This window comes from Rhinolophus sinicus, linkage group LG10 (genome assembly GCF_036562045.2).
Source record: "Rhinolophus sinicus isolate RSC01 linkage group LG10, ASM3656204v1, whole genome shotgun sequence".
NCBI classification, from domain to species: Eukaryota; Metazoa; Chordata; class Mammalia; order Chiroptera; family Rhinolophidae; genus Rhinolophus; species Rhinolophus sinicus.
Window position 1 is genome coordinate 101,032,441 of NC_133759.1, and position 21,651 is coordinate 101,054,091.

The following is a 21,651-nucleotide window of genomic DNA, read 5'->3' on the forward strand; positions in this document are numbered from 1 at the left end:
CGGCTAGGTCTTCTTTTCGGGGAAACATGGTATTAGACTAAAGAGGGAGAAGGGAAGAAACTAAGATTTACTCTGTCTATGGGTGCCTTGACTTTTATTATTTGTTTACTAATTTACTCTTTTAATAAGTGGTGTATTTGAATTGGAGCCAACAATCAAAATTGTTCTCATTGTAGTTAAGAAGATAGCAGACAATGTGAAAGTAAATTTTGTTGTTTAAATTCAAAATTCAGAAATTAAAAGGAGCAAGACACATGTCTTCCCTTTTTGAAATATGTGCAAAATCTTCCTGTCTGTATCAGCCCCCATCCCCACAATGAAATCAGTTTCCTTAATTTCCAGACAGTGAGACAAATGGAATCATATTTAATAGTGTATATGTTCACTTACTGAAAGCTTTGAATTGTTAGGATTGTAGATTGGAATTCAACTTTCCCCCTATTGAATGCCAGCCTGGTGAGTTGCATTAATAACTGTGGTTGTGTGTGAATGTAAATGGGGGACATCTGGCGATATCAGGAGATCAAATGCTGGGAGTCTGCACGATGACTCTCATCTGTTTGTCACCCAGCAGGTGTAATGGATGGCAGGCAAGTTAATGTACAGATCTCATATATCGAGGGGACAAGTTTCCTGTGCGGTTTTAAAGGATCACAGCTCAAAAGGATCACAGCCCCAGATCAGTATATGGAGATGGGGATGGGGGCAGGTAGAGTGGATATTTCCCACTGCACCAATTTCTTTGGTCAAATTGCCACTTTCTAGCCTACAGGCATTTCCCTTGTCCCATTTCAACAAACTTCCACAGCCCAATTTGTTATTCAAAAATTTATGGAATATGTATGTTAAAGTGAAAAGGGTACATTGTGCAGAAAAGGGAAGCAGCTTGTAAGCATATCATTATGTGTGAGCCATGGGGCCCACAGATGGCACTTCTACTCAGAAACGAGAGTGGTGCCAAAAGCTAAACTCTAAATACATTTAAATCACATATCTTTACTTAAAAATGGAGTATTTTGGAAAGAAAGGCAGATGATATTTAAGTACACAAGTGGTATTCTTTTGTTCCTCATAAAATAGAGCCCTTTACAAAAGTCGCTACCTTCTAAGTGTGCAGTAAGCCTTTGATTCCTCAAATTCCCCACAGGATTTAGCTGCAGTTCAAGGCTCAGTTCTTAATAGGATTAGCCATTGAGGTAGTACCTTGCTAGGAGAACAACTCTTCAAGTGTCCTTACAGTTATTGAAAATTCAAGGATGTGTTTTGATTACTATATTCAATGCTAACTTTGTTTTGCACATTAGAAATAGTAACACAAAATTATCATGACATACGGGCTTCTTATTTTAATTGAAAATAAATTTAGTTCTTAGACTGTGCCAATCTTTAATTAATTAGGGGGAGGGTAACGAACGGGAGGAAAGCATTTGTTTGCTACTTAATACAATGATTTTTCTGGGAATATTTTTTTTTTCATCTACAGTAATCATGCTGATTTGTTGTTTAGAGCGTGGTTATGTTTACTCTTAATGGAGAATTGATGTTTTAAAGGGTACAGTTCATGTTGGTGAGACTAACGCAGTAAATAACCAGTTCGTTTTTATTTCTTCTTTTGGAAGAGTGTCACTGTTTTCCCTAATGCCACATATAATGAGTATTTCAGCTCTGAAATTGATTTTGAATGCGTACCCTTAATTTTATTGATAACATTAGTTCTGACAGCAATACGATTAAAATAGGCATTATTTATATTTAAAACATTTAGAATATAACCTTAACCTTTTATTTTAATATTCTAACATCTTCATCTGTTTAATGATTGCACTTGTGGAAAATCCACGAGTATAATTATATCTGTATGACATTTAGTATATAGAATCTTTAATTTTCAAAATATTGGGAACACATGTTATTTTTTTTTTTTTCCTACGAAAAATATTTCTTTTTTTTTTTTTTTTAAATTAAATTTATTGAGGTGACAATTGTTAGCAAAATTACATAGATTTCAGGTGTACAATTCTGTATTACATCATCTATAAATCCCGTTGTGTGTTCACCACCCAGAGTCAGTTCTCCTTCCATCACCATATATTCGATCCCCCTTACCCTCATCTCCCATCCCCCACCCCCTTACCCTCTGGCAACCACCAAACCATTGTCTGTGTCTATGAGTTTCTGTTTCTCATTTGTTTGTCTTGTTCTTTTGTTGTTTTGGTTTATATACCACATATCAGTGAAATCACATGGTTCTCTGCTTTTTCTGTCTGACTTATTTCGCTCAGCATTACACTCTCAAGATCCATCCATGTTGTCACAAATGGAACACATGTTATTTGCACATTTCTCTACCTCCTTCTCCACACGTCTATTCTGAAATGCTCAACATAGAATAAACCGCTTCGAATTCTAATGGCCTGTATTGAGTTGATGTGTATGTGCGTGAGGGAGAAAGTGTGTGTGTGTGTATGTGCGTGAAGAGAAGAAATATGAATTATTTTTAGAGGAATACAATTTCATTATTTTCAGCCAAGGACAAGTAAAACATAGTTATGACTGAGTAAGTGTTGATAAATAGAAGTCCACTGGTATGTATTCTTAGTACAGGTTGCATCAATTATCATTTTTAGTAAATTCATCGTTTCAAACCGAGCATGGATAAAACAAATTCAAAGGTTCTTCAAAAGTTTTTGTACACAGACTGGATAATTCTGCTGATTCTTTTTTTTTTTTTTTTTTTTTTTTAATGTCCGATGCTGTCTTTACTTTGAAAATGTATCCTAGACCAGCACTGGGCACAGTGCATATATTTGGAAACCAAATTTCTTATAGGCAGAGTGCTCTAAGCTTTTCTCTCTGGCTTCCTTTGCTGTTGTATAGCTTTTGGTAGAATGCTGTGCTTATTCCGTTTTCCAGGTCCTGCTTTCACCAGCTGGGTTGGTTGATGGAAAGTTTTAGGTGGTTGTGTCACTTGCTCACTTGAAAAACCCTCCCTGGGTGGTGAGAATGAGTGAGCAGGAAAGAGGTTTGGCTGCCTCCATATGGGGGAGTGAATGTGAGGAACAGCTAGATAACCCTTTGTGGGAGATTGTGGGCAATAGTTGGGGGGAATCAGACGAACAATTAAGTAGTGGACTCAGAAGTCAAATATGATAATTACTCTGTTACAATAGGCTGGGGGTATCGGTTAAGAACAGACAGCTACTCCATACAAAGGTCAGACTTTTTAGGATTTCAAAAGCATTCTTATTCCATGGGTTAGTTCTCCATCCACCCGTATTTAAAAAGAGATGATGATACTTTTCTAAAGCTCTTTGTATTTGTCAGTGCAGATCAAAATCCCCCGGCGTGTTTCGATGTAAATTCAACCCCAAGCAATGTTTTTTGGCAAGTTTTTACATTTTATTTGATAACTTCCAAATTTCTCAAAAGGACCCAAGTACATTCCTCAAGGGAAAATAAACAATCAGCAAGGGAGTCACAGTTTCTGGTGAGACTTACAGGTTTCTGCTTATACCAATTTGTCTTGAAAATAGCATATTGTCTCCAAAACGACTCAGCAAATAAAAACAGTCCTTATATGTATGACCTCGTACTCTTTTGACTTCACTCTAAGCTTCCCTATGAGTACTATTTTATATACTTCAGCAAAAGCAAATGAACCTCAACTATCTAGGAATTAATTATAATTAGTGACTGATTTCATGTTTTCTTTTGCATTCCTTTTTATATGTGTCCCTCTGAAACAAACATTATTCTAGGCATGCAATGCACAATTATTAGTTCAAGTTGAAGTGATTCTGTATAAAATTGGCCTCATATTTATTCATTTAGAAAATGAGCAGGGAGAGAGTGCATATTTTTAAAACTCCAGTAATTTCTGTATCAGATAACTCTTAAGCAAAATAAGGTTCGACCCTTTCAAAATTGCTTAATGACTTGATATTACACAGAGAATCTTTTTACAATTCTATAGAAATTTTTTTTCCTTCTATTGAAGCCTCTGAACATAAGCTTTGGCTCACAGATCCTGCATTTGAATGTTGAAAGTAGGATTGTGTTTTCTTTGGTTTGGTGCATCTTTACGACAGCAACTACATATTCTGAGCAAAATTGTTCCACAATTTGACAGATTATTGTGGAAATCTCTATATGTGAGAGAAGATAATTTAAATTAATTGAAATGTTATCGTAAAGAGTGAAAATTCAGAGATTCTGCATAGTGAGAAAAAGCAACTTCTTCAGCCAGAAGTGGTTTTGGAGGGAATCAAACATATTATAAAAATAGAGATTTGCTATTTTTAATGTATTGTAAGCATACCTTGTTACTTTGGCTGCCCATAATTTCTTTGTCATGTTGTTGGTCAGAGCCACCAAAGACCGCGGTCTGCTAATTAATCTCTAACGTGTATCCAAGAGTTCTTTAATCTACTTGTCACAACCACCTTTGGGCTTTCAGATTCTTTGGGAGGCTTCTGGGACCTCTTGGTGTTTTGAAATTTTTTTTCTCCTGGCTCCTTCCTCCCAAGATCTGATCTTACTAGCTTGGGGATATCAGTGAATTTCAAATAGCATTTGTGATTAGGCCGCTCTCTTGCTCTACTGTACAAATTTAACATTAAAAGCAGATAAAACGCGAGCTTCTCCTCCGCCCCGCAGCCTGAGGGTCACATCCACGTGGATTGGCCTCATGCTCCCCTAATGATAAAAGGAGCGAGGCACATTGAACAACCATAACTTCATTAGAGAGATTTCTTTGCATAAAACTGTCATCTTTTAGGGTATTTGTATTCAGTAGCTTTGCTGTTGTGTGACTTGTGGTGTGTCTTTCTGATGTGTATTACCAGGTTGCACAATTTCAGGAGTTGGCTTGCAGCTTATACTTGAACGCACCTTCCTCAGCATCTGATAGGGAGCCTTCTACAGTGTTAGTGGTGGAGCACAGGCATGCAGATGTGAGCTCAGAGACCTGTTTTCCTGAACTCCTCTCATCATCTAGGGAAGGGCTGTTCAATAGAAGTATAATGTACACCCAAAGTGTTATTTTAGTGGTGTGTTTTTTAATAGGCATATTAAAAAGAGTAAAAAGAAATCAGTGACATTAATTGTATGAATATGTTTTATTTAACTCAATATATCAAACATTATTTTTCAATATGTAATCAATATAAAATATTATTGAGACATTTTATGTTTTTTATAGGAAATCTGTGAAGTCAGGTATGTGCTTCACATGTATCGCACATGTCAATAAAGACTAGCCACATTTTAAGTGCTCAGCAGCCAATAGCCATAGTGGAAAAGACGCATTAGGGCTGATGGTCTGGCTAGGTCTTATTTGTGGGGAAACACAGTAGTTACTACTCAATTCAATATCTGTCAAATAAATACGTGAATGATACTAGTTGACTGGTTTTAGTATATCCAGATAATTTTCTGCATTATGAAATTATTTTCTTGCATGTCCAAATATCTCCATATCGTATTTCCTTATTAAGTAATGGAGATATCATTCATTTGGACTTAGAATATTCCTTTTCTGAAGAAGGCAGACGTTCCCAAACAGTTACATGAGTAGTAGAATGCAAAATGGCTTGAGTATTCTGAAACTCATTCATTTGACCTCATTGTTTCACGTTTTTCTGCTGTGTGGCATGAAACTCATATGCTCATATTTTATGTCTGTGAAATCTTTATTCATTAGAAAGAAGTCAATTAATTTGCATTTACTAATCTCCCATTCCTTACACTGTAATATCATTCTCTTTATATCTAAAGGGAAAATTGTTAATGTTTCTTTAAGCCTATAAACTTAATTTCCATTAAGGGAACTTGTAGCTTGAATGAGTATAACAGTATTTTGTAAGTTGGATTCCTGTTGTTTGGCTTTTTATAGGTTTGTCTGTCACTTCATTTTGTTGCATTTGTGTAAAATATGTCATGTGGTGTTTGCTTATTTATTTATTTATGTATTTATGTATTTATGTATTTATTTATTTATTTATTTATTTATATGGAAAAGTCCCTCTAAAAGATGCAAACTTATGTATCCCTAAATTATCCCTATGTATCAATAATATTTAATTAATGTAGATTGCTCATTTCATAATACTTCTAAATAGGACATTTACATTTCTCAAATTTCCTATAAACATTAAATGAAAAATTAAAATAATTTGACCGTGTCAAAAGGGGACCCAGATTAACTGCCATCACTAATCCAGAAAGTAAATTTCTATTATAGAAAACGGTTTGGAATAAAAATAGATGGATGGGTTGTCCTGTTTATGCACGATTCTGTCCATTCAAGGTGAATATATTTAGAGAAAGACGACTAGTAAAAGGATACTCACCAACATGTAAGCAGTGCTTATCACTGCCTGACATGCTCTTGAGTAACTTTTGCGCTCTTTGATTTTCTTTAACTGTACCATTTTATTTTACAATAATGCTATAAAAGAATATTCAAAAATAAATATGAACAGATAGCTCTCATTGTAGTTATATAAAATCCCATGCACAAAATATGACAGAAATGTGTATTCCAGGAAAAATATATATAAAGATTAGATTTGTTTAGTTGTATTATAATTTAATTAATAAGGTATTTAATTTCAATCGATATATAAGCTTTATCTGATACATCCTAATGAAGGCGAAAACTTAATAAATGATAACATTTAGTAAACGGATTGCCTTAAAGCATCATTTGTTATGGAATATTTAATGAATGAGATACATGGGTCAAAAAATCATTTCCATTTATTCACTTAAAAGATATTCATAATGCATATAATATGGGGCGAGTTTAATACTTTAGAGATTAGTACATTTTCCTTTAATTCTATTTCACTAATAAAAATAATAGTAGTTAACATTTACTGTGCACCAGTTGTTGTGTTAAATAAATTATCTATGTGATCTTCACAACAAGCCTATGAGTTAGATATTACTATTATTACACCCCTATTGTACCCCAGAAGAATCTAAGAAACATAGAGGATTATAAATTGTCTTTAGATCCGTGGCTATGACGTGTCTTTATCACATGTTGAACTAGGGAGCCCAGTGGTTTAACCATTATGCTGTATTGAGTGTACTATGTATACTGACCATGGCCTGTTTTGTTTTACATTCTAGCAGCAGGCTTTTCAATTTATAATTAACATGGTAGAAAATAACAAAGCAAGTAACATTTTCTGTTGCCTAAAATTCACAGCTGTCTTATTATAGTTTTCTTCTTATTATAGAAAATTCTTAACTTATCTTTAAAATAAATTTGGGATCGAGCTGAGACAAGTATCTGACTCAAGTGCGGGCTCACGTGCAGGTCGAAAGGCGAGGGGCCGTGACTTGCCCAAAGCTGCACAGCCAGTCAGTGTGCTGCTTCTGTTGAGGTTACTTTTATGACTTTGTTCTATTCCGAATTTTAAAAATAATTTTTACATTCAACCCGTTGGTGAATTGTCTTCAAAATATCCTTGCTAAAATTTCATTTAGTAATAAGATTGTTAAATTGTGGCTTTTAATAGCATTAAAAACTAATAGTCAAGGGAGATTAAAGGACCGGAGTTACACAAGTGAGTAAACAGACTTGATTATAAGGACACCTAATTATTACAAGGTAGGATATAATTAAGTGCTAAAGTTGTGTGATATAAAGACAATAAAGGCTGCAGAGTTTCTAAGGAGGAAATCAAAGCACCATATTTCTTTGCTGGGTTCTGATTACCAAGTTGAAAACTTGAGAAAAGTAAAACAAAATAAAAACAAAGCAAGTTTACATGAGGTCTTATAATTCTGTTTAGTCTTGTCAATTTGTCTTTTAAAGACACAGAGTCTGGATAAGACAGTTCTCCGTCTACCATTCCCTTCTAATCAGATTATTAAGGTATCATAATAAGTAAGATAGAGCAAGGAAAGCAGAAATTGTGATCAACATTTGCTGTATGCCTACTGTGTGCCAGAAACCTTTTCTTATTACTCAATTTTGTGTGGTACGTAGGTGTTTTGCCCTCCTCCCATTTTTCAGATAAGAAGACTGAGGCTGTGAGGGTCTGTGGAACCTTGCATGACGTTGTAGTTACTAGTGGTAGAGACACAGTTCACATTCAGGTCTGCTGTGATAGAAATTCCATGCTCTCCATTGCATTGTGACAAGCCCTCTTACTTGTCGGGAAGACACTAGCACTCGATATCGATTCCACATGACCAGAGATCTTCGTAGAAGGCACACAGGCTTTTCAGAGTGGTCCGGGAAGATAGAACCATCAGTATGAAAACACTGCTTGCCACTGTGAGGCGTGTGACTAAGTAAGTGTTCTAGCCCGCTGTGGCCATTCATAGGAACTGGAGATGGATCAGCCAAATTGGCACCTTCAGCTCCTCAGAGCATCTTACACTCTGTCTGGGAATGCTGATTGACGAAGGGCTTCATCTTTACATGTGGACTTGGGCAAAACCAGGAAATTAGAGCTATTTGTTTTCAATATGTGTCACTCCTTCTCTGTTAGGACTTTCTCCTTTTGAATTAACACCAATGCCTCTGCGAACTTAGGGAATCACACTTTGCCTCACTGCCCAGTCTTCTGGCCAGAGAAGAAGAGAACCTAATGAATAATAAATGTCTCATTGTGGATTCATTTAATCATTTAATGGTTAGACTTTTTTTGTTTGTTTGGAGGGTGGGGGTTTGCATTTTTCTAAAAAATCAATCATTAGGAAATGAGCCCAAAATCTGTTGATGACATTTCAGACATGTGTCATTGGAATCGTGGTACCAATGACAATAATGACGGTACGTAGGAATTGAAGGGGTATGCGTCAGGCACTGTACTACGTGCTTTTGATAGAGGTTTATTTTTCACAATATTTCTATGAAATAAGTGCTATTAAATCTCCATTTTTAGGTGGTGAATATTTAGGTCATTTGCCCAAAACAAGTTGTGTTGGGGTCAGTGGGACTTTTATGATACATAATATACCTCCACTTCCTGTTGACCATGTTACTAAAGAGCAAGTATTTGAATTTAAACGTCAGCAAAATGATGCTCAAATTGTATGGATGAGCAAACTGTAAATTTTAAGATGAAGTAAATCATTTGGAAATGCGAAGCACAAACTTAAAATCTGTATATTTCTAGAAAGATGCGTTTAAACTATCCTCCCATTCTAATACCATGCATTTAAGTGTTGATTTTATAAACAGCAATACATTTGAAGGATAACAAATGGGTACACTGTGTGGTAATTTTGTATCTTAATGGTAATGGTGTGCCATAGTTAAAGTGACTGAACTAATTAGTGTGTTTTATAACATATTTTACATGCCTCTATTGAAAGGAATTTTAAAGGGTAAGGTGTGCAATTTAGCTCATTTAGCCCCAATCCCAACTTTCCTCCATTTTGAAGATGGATGGTTTTTATTTGCATTTTTATGCTTTTTGTTTGTTTGTTTTGTTTTGTTTTATGTGCTCATTTGAATCTTATCTATTTTCTTTTTTTCTTTTCAACAGTTACATCCAGCTTTTTATTGCCTAGCAGTCTGGGGCTTGCTTCGTCACTGGCTTTTCTGTGGAGCACTCCTGAAAAGCTCGCAGAATTGTGCATCGCTGATCCACGCTTTTGGTGAGTGGAGTCAGAGCTACAAGTTTGCATTTTGCTCTGCCTTAAGCTGTGTTTGCATTGGTGACCCAAGGTGCTTTCCGATGGAACATAAAATAGGGCTTTTCCAGGTCTGTGTTGGAAAGTTGGCTTCCCCCGCTTCCCGCCCCCCTGGCTTTTTTTCTTACGGACAAAAGTAATTTACATTGTTATTTTCTCTTTCTGAAATCTGCTGTTGTGTCTCCCCATCCCAACTCAGTAGAATGACTACAATTCTTCAGTGGAGCATTTGCCTCTTTTCTACCTGGATGGTACCCTTCCATTCCCCTTCCTCTTCCCCTGGTCTCCACAAATAATTAGACCACCACACTTTTCTTATTTGCTCTGTACACATGGGCATAAAAGATGATGACTGGGATTAGTTGGACCACATAGCATCTCATTGTAGTGTGTAAAGACCATTTGGATGGCAAAACCTCGCCACCTTGATCTGTTTAATGTTGTTAATGTGTACAAGCAAAAAGAAAAAGGAAGCTGGTGAGCCTTTCTAATGAGCCTAGTAAAATCCTCTGATCTGGCGTCTTCAGTATATTTCTACAGCATCTAGCACCATATATCAAATGTCTTCCTAAGTCTCTTTCTTGGGCCTCTTATATCCATTTTTCTCTAGTCTTTTGCGTTTTAGAGCTTGCTTTTATATGTTTTATGAGCCAGATCCTACCAAGATGGCTCCCTTTTGGGTGGGGCAATTAAAAGGTTCTATGAGGACGGGTAATGCATTACACAATTCTAATTTGGAGATGGGGGGATCTGACTTCCCTAAAATACTACTCATAGCATAATTTTAGTAATTTGAGCATGTAATTTGCTTTGTGGGCTAGGATAAGGTATGAGAGGAGACATGATAGAGACTTATGAGTGATTAGATGGATAAATGCAAAAGGTATCTGAATTGATGCTTTTTCACTTCCTTTATTACCGCTAGCAGAAGTTTTTTTTTTCTGTCCAAATGAGGCTATGAGTGAAGAGTAGGTCTTAGGTGGCTGTGGGGGTGAGAATGGCTTTAAGGGAAGGGTGACAATGTGAATACCCTCATGAAAAAGGTGGGCATATTGTACAAATCAGATAGCCTGGTTGGAACCGTCCATTTAGAAGTACTTAGGGAGCAGATAATAGGATGCCTGAATGGGAATCTCCTGAAGCTGTCGTGACAATCAAAGTAGATGATGCAATAAGTTACTTATCCTGGTACTTGGATACACTGTCAGAGATAAATGAATATCACCAGCAGTTCTAGCTTCACTGCGCTGGCAAAGAAACTGGAATTCAGGCAACTTGTTTGAAATCTCCCTGTCCAGCACAGCTAGCTTTCCACAGGTTTTCTTGCTGTCCCCATATGCTTCCTTAGTGTGTGGTCTGAGTGGGGACAATCTTCTCTTAGAGCGGTAGTGGTTTCTTTTAGGATTTCATTATGCTTTGATTCTGAGAAAGGGCATTCAAATGAATAATGCTCAGTACACCTTACCTTTCTCAAACGCATGGGTGTTTCTAGTGTGTTGGTGTTTAGAATCAAACTGGATTGTGTCCGGAAAGCTGGAATTTACTGGACATATCTTTGACTTCAAGGTTGCTAGTGAACAAAGCAGAGCAAATGCCATTCTTTCCCAGGACATCCCCCAGTACCATGTTCTGTCTTGGAAGTTTGGGACCATTGTTGTTTTTTCTTTTCTTTCTTCTTCTTTTTTTTTTCCTTAAGGAAATATCACCGTGTACTTAGGAAATCCATTATAAATGTAGAGTTGTCAATTTTGGAACAAATAGGAGTGCGTATGGTGAAACAGACCTAAGATTCTGGCATATCCTAGGCTAGCCCATCTGTCCTCTCCTAGAGCAAGTGACAGATCAGAAAACTGCAGTTAGAGGAGGTGAGTTTGATGGGACAGGACCTGGAAGCATGAAGCCTGCCATGGGGGATGTGGCCTGTGTTTTGGATTCCTACAGGATTTTTCTGACCTTGCTAGATCCAACAATCATCCACTATTTTTCCTCTTTTGTGCTCAGCATCCTAACCTTATCATCTAACCTGTGACTCAGTTTTCTGATATAGGTGGGTCTTTGGTACCTGGTAGTCAGGAAAGCAGGGAAACAATAATGAGTAGTATGTGGATGTGTGGAAAGGCTACCGGGTCTTGGGAACGTGTGTAATCATGAAAGCACGCTGCCTAATACGCTGCCTAACACGCTGGCCTGGAAATGGAAGTTTTCTCAATGCTCTCATTATGTTGTGTTGTCGTTCAGTTAGGGCCGTACTTTGATAATTTGCTTCTGGCACCGAGTATGTTTTACATTTTGTCTAAATAACAAGACAGTCAGTCAGTTAGGCAGGACTTGGCTTGCAGAAAGCTACTACCAACTTTTAGAAGTTCTTTGTGCTAACTGTCTGGCATTATATTTTACTCTCCATTGAACTTGTTTTCCAGAAATACCTACCTACTTTGAAAAGGACTCTGCAAGGCTTTTGCCCTCCGCTATTCGTTTAGAGGGTAATTTTCCAGCTCTAATAGAATAAATGACACTGGCTTTACCAGGCAATCGGAGGCTTTCTAAGCATAAGCTTGTGTTTTCCCAGATTGTTAGTTTCCTCCCAGCCCACCCCTGGTCTTTTCCTTTTCATTTAGGCTTATGCCTGACGTTTTAAATACTACTCTCTTTGCTCATAAGAAGCAGTATACTATGGTATACAGCTTTTCCGGCCAGGGAGCTACCTTAAACATTTCTATGGTTCTTCTTTGCTTAATTGGAAGTAGTGCATAAAACGTTTTTTCTTTCACGTTGGATTCATAGAAAATACTAGATTTAAATGTAGATTTCCATTGTTCTAGGGCAGTCATATCTGTTTTCAGCCATAGTAGGATGAAACACAAGATGTGATTCTGTCCTCACTAAAAGTATATTTTTTGACTATTTTTCACTAAATGATGGACATAAAAGAGAAAGAAACTTTAAAATCGCAGAAAAAAATAAAATCCCGATACTTTGAAAGATTGCCTTTGATAAGGGTTAAACAGAATGGATGTTTTTTGATTTCTGATATTATTAAAATAGAACCCTACGTTAGGTAGACATTTTGGGAAAATCAACAGACCTTTGTCAAGGCTGTGTTTTCAGGAGCATGTCCCTCAATGGGTGATGTGTGGATTTAATTCCCTGTCATTAGACTACAAGCTGACATTTTTCACTTTCATTCCATTTAAAAAGTTCATAGCAATTAATATGTGCTTAACATAGAAATGACCAAGTCTCTTTAAAAAATAAGATTAACACAACTTTTCTGTTTTAAGATCCACTTCTATGTAAGAACTGAAAGTATTAACATCCTATTGCAAGTATGACACTGAGCTTTTTTTTGTCCTATTTCTTTCTTTCTTTCTTTTTTTTTTTTTTTTTTTTTTTTGCCAGCATAAAAACACCCTTTAATACTCAACGGCTAAGTGCCTTTTGAGATTTTCTTTTTCCTTTCCTACACTACATGCCTGAGTTCTCTCTTAATACTGTGAGATTTACAACTCATTTTCATTAAATATTTCACATTCTCTCACATAGAGCTGTGCGATACTACACATCTCAAAAAATATTGTCTTGGAAATGTAAAGAATGAAATAGAACTTATGTAAGTAGAACTAATATATGATGCTTTAATACAACAATGTATGAAGGGAATAAAAGGTAGAAAGGAACATTATTAATACATACCATGTGCCACATTTAAATTTTATTACTTTTAAACATCAATTAGTTATTTAACCATAAAACGAAATCATCTTTAATCCTGAAAACTGAGGACCTGAGAGGTGAAATGTCTTGCTAAAGTTTGCCCATCTAAGGAGGGAGAAGAACCATACTTTTTAGTACAAACTGTTAGTACAGATATTGATCCACTTGCTGAAATTTATTGGACAAGAAAAAGTGGGGGATTGTTCTAAGAAAGACATACATTTTATTATGAAGACTGTTATCTGATAAACTATGATCTAGTAAAGTCACTAGTTTATAAAAGAACAGTTGGATCCAAATAGTGTTTCTGGCAGACAGAATAAGTGAAAGTTACCTGCTACCTGCTCAGATGGCTAAAGATTTTACTAATATTTGTGGAAAAGAATTTTAAGATTTTTCATTCACTTAATTTTTAAATAGACTCTCTCTCTCTCTCTCTCTCTCTCTCTCTCTCTCTCTCTCTCTCTCTCTCTCTCTCTCTCTCTCTCTCTCTGTCTCTGTCTCTGTCTCTCTCTCTCTCTGGTAAGAATTCCCTTCCTAAAGTTTGCATTTCAGGAGATGGCTCTGGATTCCTAGAGAAGACAAGGTAAAACATCTCAAAGACAGAGAGACAGGATGTAAGCTTTTCTAAGAAGGGATTTTGGGTTTTAAATCTAAATCTTTCACGATATCTAAAAGCCTTTTGAGATCAACGGATGAGGTTTTGAGGATTCGTAAAAAGAGTAGGTGAGCTTTGAATTGTTACTAGAGTTGCAATGCTATTCTGATAAAGACTTGATTTGTAAAACCAGTACAGTGGTTTTTAATTCCATGTTTCCCCGAAAATAAGACCTAGCCGGACAATTAGCTCTAATGTATCTTTTGGAGCAAAAATTAATATAAGATCTGGTCTTATATTTTATTATATTATAAGATCCCGTGTTACATTACAGTAAAATAAGACCAGGTCTTATATCAATTTTTGCTCCAAAAGATGCATTAGAGCTGATTGTCCAGCTAGGTCTTATTTTCGGGGAAACACGGTTTCACAAATAATTGGGTTGCATCCTGCATGAGATCCAGAAACTGACCCAGCCGTCCAACTATATTATCCTCAATTTGCTTCTGTATGTCAAGGAGAAGATCTCCAACTAGGATGGAAGTCAAAATATTCCTGTATTAAAGATTTAGAGTTGTGTTTCTTTGGAATGTTTTAGTAAATCCTTCCACAGTGGCTTCATAATGTTTTTCTTTCCCTCTGGGTACAGAGTTTCATTTCAGCTGTGGGAGAGGCATTAAAAAAAGTTCCTATCAAGCTCTGGATATCAGCTTCCAGTTTGGCCTATTCTGACCATAGAGCTAGTTAAAAACAAAAACAGAAGCAAAAAACAAAAAGCAATCATTCTGAATACCTTGTCAGGTTTTAGCCAAGATAAACAGTAAATATTCCTGGCATTACTGAATAACCCCATGGACACAAGTGGGGTCCCCAAAGAGGGCGCAAAGACCTGGAGCCTCCTAAGATCTGGAGCCACTCCCAAAGATAATGAAAATAAAGACTCAGACAATTCCCTTGAAAGCTGTCCACTTAGATGCAAATGGGGTGCAACTCACATTTCTATTCCACCATATTCTTGGGGCCTCCAATCTGATGGTTGTCAAGCCAAATTATCAGGACACAGAATGAGGCAAACAAGGGGCAAATAGCTGGGAGAGAAATGATTGATAATCAATGTTTTTTGCCTGTCAATCTGAATTTGGAAAGGAAGGGACTACTTGAAATTTTTCTTTTGTCCTTTGAATAGGTACCACGTGGCTAGAGATAGGGAGAGCTACTTTGGTAAGAATATTCCCCCTTTGTCAGCTTTTGCGTTTCCCCAGGATACTGTCTAGGGTCTGAAGTGAGTGGGGTGTCCCAGTGGGTCTCATCCTGGATACCAGAAATTATAGAGGCAAGAAATTCATTTCCCCTCTACCCTTTTAGTGAGTGCCTGGCCAAAGGCACCTGGTAAATGGATAAACTTGTCTAAGATAGTTAAAAGTTCTCAGCTGTGACATCTGTAATTCAAGATTATCTTTGGTAAGGTTCACCTGCTTCTTCAGCCTTACAACAAAATTGTATTCACCTGAGACCTCAGCGTGACCCCAGTTTGGCTCGAGACCCGGTCTGCTGTATAAGTCGGACCCAGTCTGACTCCTGACCCTGTCCGGTTTCCAAGTTAGACCCAGTCTGACACCATTCGTTTTCAGACTCAGTCTGGAAAAGAAATGCTCAAGGAAAGCCTAAAAGCTAGTTCATAATGGAAAAGCTGTGGAGCTAGAATGAGGCATCTGAGAGGAACTTAGCTACCACCCCCAGCGCAATGAGAAAGCAGTGAGCCCAAGGGACTCCACAGGTACCTATTTTCGGTTGTTTGTTGCTCCTGGGGTCTGTTGGGGGTCTCCTTCGGTTTCCTCTTCTCTGACATCAGAACTGTTAAAAAAAAAATGAACAGAGGCCCGTTAAACATTTTAAGAGTTCATTTGAGCAAAAATGGATTCTAATTGGGCAGCGTCAAACCGAAAGTGGTTAGAAGTGGTCCACCGACAGGAGCATGGGGAGAGATTTTTATGAGAAAAGTCAGAAGCAGACTAAGAAGATCTTTGTGTGGCTGTAGCTTAGAGTATAGTTGGCTTTTTTGTGGATGGTTGTCCTTAGTGTTTTGACTTTGCAACCTTGAGGCATTTGCAGGCTTAGATTTTGGTTTGCACGTGTAGGCTGCCACAGCGTTGGGGCCACAAAGTCTAATGGCCTCCTTGGATATTTAATTTGACATGGTTATCTTCCATATGCAGTGTCTTTCATTTGGAAGTAATTTTTATAAGTTGAGCAGAAGGGAGAGTGTCTCAAGGACTGGTATTTTCTGTTCAGGATTGAGCAAGATGTTTTAAAAAGTCCATAAAGTGTAAGCTACCGGCGCTGACCTTCTAGGCAAATTTTCAAAGATTAAAAAAAATAATAATAATTGTCCTTGGTATTGGTAAACATGTGGTGTGAAGTGTTACCAGCCACTGTCTATGGGAGTGACTAGTGCTGGGGATGTTAAAAGGCTTATAACTTTTGAACCTGTTATGACACATTTATCGTTATATGCTAAGGATCATTACTGGGCAGAAAGATGCATCTGGAAGGATGCTGTTCCCTTATGAACCATGTAAAATAAGGTCAATTTGGAAGCAACCTAAATGTGTACCAGTAAGCGTTTGACTAAATAATGACATCAAAATGTTGAAGTACCGTGTAGCCCTAAAAGGTTTATCCTCTTAAAAGAATATACAAGAATGTGGAAATACTGTTTGCACAAAAGTGTATATAGCCTGATCCTAGTACACTTAGTTTTAAAATGTATGGAACAATATAAAGGAAAAGGTGAGAGAGACATACTAAGATATGTTAATAGCGGTTGTTTCTAAGACGATAGTGGGTCATTTGTATTTTCTGTTTTATGTATTTTTTCTATATTTTCCTAACTTTTACCACAACTTCTGTAACTTTTATAATCAGAAAATAAGTAAGGGAGAAGATAAGTGAGCGCATATTAGAATGTGACCATTTTTCGGCCAAATTGTGAAGCTTGTCTTGGTTGTTCAACCATCACTTTACAAAAATGCGAATATCCTATTTTTATGAGTATTTAATATCCTCCAGCTGGAGATGATGCCGCTCCTATCAAGTATTGTGGACAGCCAACTTGAAGAGGAAAAATATCCTCAGAAAGCAAAAGACACTGTTCTTTCTTCTATTACTTAGATCAGAATTCATCTTCTTAGGTACTGCTGTCATACCTTTTTCATTTTGTAAATTATCAATTAAAAAATTCACTAAATGCCCTTTTGTGTGCATTTTAGGAGGCTATAGTGTGTTCAGTGATATGTGGTCGAAATACGTAAGTCTGTCTTGCTTTTTAAACGTTTCAATTACATCGGAAGAACAAGTTGGATCTTTAAAAAATGAACTAAGTGAAATGAAATTCAGAGGAAAGAGTTATTGTAGTTATTGTGGGCAGAACACATAAGGGAAAGCATCGGAGGATGGATGGTGCAGGATGAGCTGCGAATAATGGCTGGGATTTGATAAGCACACTGTGGAATAATAACAAGGAGTGCTTCCTGAGGGCCGATTACATACAGCTACTGTGCTATCATTTCACTGCAGCCATTTCTAAACATTTACCACAATGTTATCCAGGAGTTGATATCATCTCATTTTAGAGATGAGGAGAGTGACACTCAGAGATACTAACCAACCTTCCCAAGGTTAAATGGCTAATCAATGATAGCAGAAGGAATCAAATACCATTTTTTCCCCTCCTCCTCTTCCTCCCCCTTATTGAGTCTTTATGCCAGGCATATAATGTCATCTAATTGTCACCTCTCAAATTTTCGGTTTCTTCTACAAAATGGTGTTAAAGTGGCTTGCCCAGTATGGCAAAGTAAATGGCGAAGCTGGGAACATGGTCTGTCTGACTTAGAGTCGAGATCTGACGAGTGACTCCTCTTAAACTTGATAACGCTGAGCTTGAACACATTATTAAACTTTCCAGGGCTGCAAGTTCCTTTCTAAAACTGCCTCCCTCATAGGCAGTGAGTTACCATGTCCAAAAGTGCTTAAGACAAGGCTGGGCATATAGTAAGTCTCTATCGTTATACTTTTTGTTGTTTTAGTTATTAGTAGTATTATCAGCAGTAGCGACAGCATCCTTCTTTTTATTGTCATTGTTAGACCACTATTACCAAAAAGGCGAAGTGAATATCACCAGTGTTACAGGAGGACATTAAATGATTAATAGGACAGTGAGGAAGTGATTCCCATTTCAGATGTCTCTGCTGCATGCTTTCCTTCAAGGCAAGCATCTCAAGTTGCATCTGCTGTGACTTTAAGAACTCTATTAAACTTGGTAATTTCTCTTCATTAGAAAAAATGATAGCAAGCTTGGACTCCAAGCTTTCATTGGCCAACAGTATCTAATTTGAAATTAGGAATACTTTAAAAATTAAATTTATTTTTATAGCTATCGTACAGTCATAGCAAATAATACTATTATATATATATATATATATATATATATATATATATATATATATTTAACCTCTTATAATTAACTTCTAAGATAGTATGTTTAAGGAACATAAGTTTATCAAGGCAAATATTAAGGAATAATACTGATGGTATGAGGTGGTGGCCGTTGGGAAGGTAACGATGGAAATATGGTGGGGAAACTACACCATAGGAAGCTGGCAAGAACAAAGCATGGAGTGAGCAAATTCCGGGGAGGAACCCCTGGGACAAGAATCCAGAGTTTGAATAGAGAATTAGTGGAATATAAGGTTGGTAAAGCTCTCAGCTTTCTCATTTTACCATGAAAGGGTGAAGCCATGGGTTTGTGGGGCACCACTGCTCTCTCTAACGTCTTGTTCCTTCTAACCGGTGACCCTCCTCTCTAAACCACAGAACTCAGGTGAAGGCTGTCTATGGCCACTTCTATTTATGATTTAAATTCAAGCAAGAAATCTTTTTGGAATAGCTCATTTGATTCAGCCTTTCCACCAGGTGAATCTGAGATCCTAGAAGGCAACCACCGTATCTGCCTCTCTTATTACTAAATCCCCTGGACCTAACCAACTCCTTGGGTCATAGTTGCTTAGTAAATAGTTTCCTAATGAATGAGTGAATTCTCTCCACTGAGGGTCCTTCACTTAGAAAATTCATTTTATATTTGTGTGAGTATACCTAAGAACTTTGATGGAATTGCCGTAGAGAGAAAAAGTGAATGGATTCAAAATGTAATAGATGCACGACCTTCAATGAGGTCAGCTGTGTCACTGAAAAAAAGTCTTTTAGAGATCCTCCAATGTCAGATGAAACATTGGTACCACGAATGGAGATATCGAATCAATTCAAAAGTGCACGTAGATGTCATTCCTGAACCACTAGTAGGGGCTTCAGGAAATAAAATGTTACTAACCACTGAGTTTTCTTAAAGGAACAAATCAGGTTTAATTGTCAGGAATCTTCATCGTTGCCAGCAGTGGGATGGAAAAGCACGTCAGTAGGGAGCAAAGAGATTACGCTCAGGCATAGCGGCATCGCTATCTTCATGGGACATGAAACAGGATGATTCATGAGACAAGTAATGTTGTACTGCACTGTGTGTGTGTGTATGTGTGTGTGTGTGTGTGTTCCAAGTTGTGGTTGTCAAGGGAAATTCTCTCAGAAAAGTTACCTGAAGGTTTTAGTCTCTCCCTCCAGAGCTGCTTCTTCACATATGGAAATTTCTTCAGTTTAGATGAGGAGGTGTGAAATTAGCCATTTATAGAGTAGTTCTGCTTTTGGTGTACTTCCTAATTGAGGTACAAGAAATGGTAGTGATTTTTTATTATTATTTTGTAATAAGACATGCCACATCACACCTTCCCAAATGCATCCCAGTTCAGTGTTTTAAGTTCTGAGGACTGTGTCAAACAAAACTCTTCTGCCTGTAATTTTAAAGGTGCCTACTATTTTAAAGTTGTATCTATATGATATCCAGCATTTTGCTTCTAACCATAAGCTCGGTGTTGTAGGGTTGCGTTGGAGGGCCATTTTAGTTCTTAAGTTCTCAATCTTCGAAACAAATTGAGACTTTCCCCAAAATGTAGATACATTTTTAGACCAAATGTTGAAGTTCAACAACAACAACAACAGTAAATGCTAGAACTTCGTAATAGCTAACATAGGGAGACCACATTATGTCATGGGCCAGCTCTGCTAAGGACTAACCATACATGGTCTCATTTAATTCCCACAACATTCCATGAGACACTCCAGCCTCATACCTTCTGTGCTCCCTCAAACTTCTGTTCACCAGCCAATCTTACTTGAATTTTCTCTCAGATTCTATCTCCTGACCTAGATGGACCCAGCAGTGAGGTAGCAATTATTTCACAGTATACTTCAAGGTACCATTATGTTAAATATAAAACAGAGAGACCTCAACTCGTTTGATCTATTGTGTCAGGACCCAAGCTTATCCTGTATATTATGTAGGGCAACTCTCTAAAGTGATGCTCCATGAATGTCTTGACCAGACATTCTAGGAAGTAAAAGTATTGCACTCACAATTTAAATAGATAACGCTCTTAGTCACAACATTGAGTACAATATTTTTAACATAAAGTCCCTTGAAAATAATTTGCCTGACTCCAATATAATAGATAGAATTATTTATTATCAAATTTATCAATTCCAGATCATGAACTCCAAATTGCTCTTTTGTATCCTTGAAGGCGACCTTAAGTGATAAAGAAATTCCCCTAACCTTGGAGTGACTCCAAGAGACAATTTACAGGCAAGACACAGCAGCATTCAAGAAAAGCTCTACATAAATTTGAATGTGTTCTGAAGAGGGGGCAGTTGTCACCATGGTGATTTTATTCTTTTCTTACACTAAGCTCAAAAAGAAAGGGGAGGAGTTTTCAAAGCAAAGATGCTGAAACAGGTGAATAAAAAATCTGGATATAATTTCTAGCCATTATTAGAAATACAGTGCTTAGTTTGACGTTTGGAGCCTGCATTTGGGATCATATCAAGATAATGATTGTTAGATGGGCTGAGCGAGCACCCCACTTGTTAAAATATTTATACATAATTAGAAAGTTATCATATTATTAATATTCTGCCAAAAAGCATTATACTCACATTGGTCTTTCCTCAACTAATGTTATTCAATGTTTACTATGTCTTTGCAATGAACAAACTGCTTTGCTTTCATTATTTCATTAAATACTTAAAAAAAAACAACAACTATAAGTAGATACTACGATTATTCCCATTTTAAAGATTCAGAACATAAGACAAAGGAGACAAAGGAAAGTTCTTTTGACTTTTGGTTTGGATCTGATTTTAATCTTTTTTTTTTTTTTTTAATGTTGTATCCTTAAAAAATTAGATTAAAAATCTGCATCCTCACGGAGCTTGTGTTTTAGTGGTTTGGCAAGGTCACACAGCTAGAAAGTGGCAGATGTAAGAGTCAAACCCATGTTCAAATCCAAAAACCTTATCATAATGAACTAGAATCAAAGCATATGTACATATACCATGTTGGAAGCCCTGTTTCAGGTTGGCCATATCTACTGGTCAAATTTTTGCACAATGCAAGTAGGAACACTGCTGACAGGAGTCTGGTGTGCTTAACAGCTGTCACTACTTTTGTGCTCCACTATGAGATGTTCAGGAACAAACTACCAAGCATATAACTTCTTTCCCATCACATATTACCC

At 37.0% G+C, this 21,651-nt stretch overlaps 1 protein-coding gene across 8 annotated transcripts in view; it reads left to right on the forward strand.

The window, feature by feature from the left end:
* TENM2 (teneurin transmembrane protein 2) overlaps window positions 1-21,651 on the forward strand; it is a 1,556,107-nt gene that overhangs the window by 495,593 nt on the left and 1,038,863 nt on the right. For all 8 annotated transcript variants that reach the window (XM_019740878.2, XM_019740872.2, XM_019740888.2 and 5 more), the window contains one exon: window positions 9,513-9,624. The gene's annotated coding sequence lies outside the window, so the exon portion shown is untranslated. The remainder of the gene's footprint in view (window positions 1-9,512; window positions 9,625-21,651) is intronic.